We start from the raw sequence: 1,155 nt of genomic DNA on the forward strand, positions 1-1,155 counted from the left end.
TTCCTTAATTTGAGAATCAAAAATCTGTTCCTTTTGTCGAGGTATCGGAAATGGTGTTTCTTTAAAAGGTTTTTGTTCTTTCAAGTATAATCGACCAACGAAGTCTTTAATACATCCTACTCTTTTATTTATAACATCATTATAAGATGTTTTAACCTCAGATACAAAATCCTCAATATCCGAACCCGAATATTTCCAAGTCTTAAGTTTATCTTCCTCTTGAGTAGGTTTATTCACCTGTGTGTTAATACAATCACTTTTAGTAGGTTTATTCACCTGTGTGTTTAGTTCAGGTTGGTTCCTCCCCTTGTGAGTTAACTCCGGGTCTAAATACTTTTTATTTCGATGTAATAATTTGTAAAAGTTATTAGCCTGTTCTAAATCAATGTCCGAAGCTTGCGAATCACTCTCAAAATTATCCACCGGAGAAACGACCCTCTGTGTTAACGGATTCTCTTTTGATACCATCTGGTTACAGGTGACATCATCACTCTTCTTTTCAACCTTCCTTTTTTTCTTTTTATTCTTTTTCCTCTTCTTTTTCTGTTCAACACAAGAAACTATATCTTCTTCCCGAATATTAATATCCTCAACAGGTGACAACACCTGTTGGAGTGTCTGGTCCCTTCCACGTTGATTGACGTTCACAACACCACTGGGTTCAACTAGATCTTCCATCCGGCCTGGGACTACTGAAGCAAAACCATAATGCGATGTGTTAGTTGAAATGTTACAAACGTCTGCTTCAATCCCATTATCGCATATACTTCGATCCCCTATAGGGTTCTCCTCCATATTACGAACCAGATCTCTAAGTTCTTTAAAGTTGGAATCACTTGGAGCAGTAATATGCAATAATTTCCGTTCAACGTCATCTAAACTTATTTCACATTGCACACCAATGTTCTGAAATCGATTAAATTTCTTCTCCGAACGAAGATACAACGAAACCATATGTTCTTCATAGCCATAGGATACACCAGGATGTGAGTACAAGAGATCATCACTCTCTTTCATAGCTACATGTCCATCATCCTTACGACGTTCTCTATTATCCATCATTACTGAACTTCGACCATCCGAACGTTGGCCATCACGATCACCCGATGGTAATCTGGAAAAATTTCTCTGTTTCGATTTAAATTTCGTAGAACT

Source organism: Thermobia domestica, chromosome 7, assembly GCF_964235325.1.
Source record: "Thermobia domestica chromosome 7, izTheDome1.hap1.1, whole genome shotgun sequence".
NCBI lineage: Eukaryota > Metazoa > Arthropoda > Insecta > Zygentoma > Lepismatidae > Thermobia > Thermobia domestica.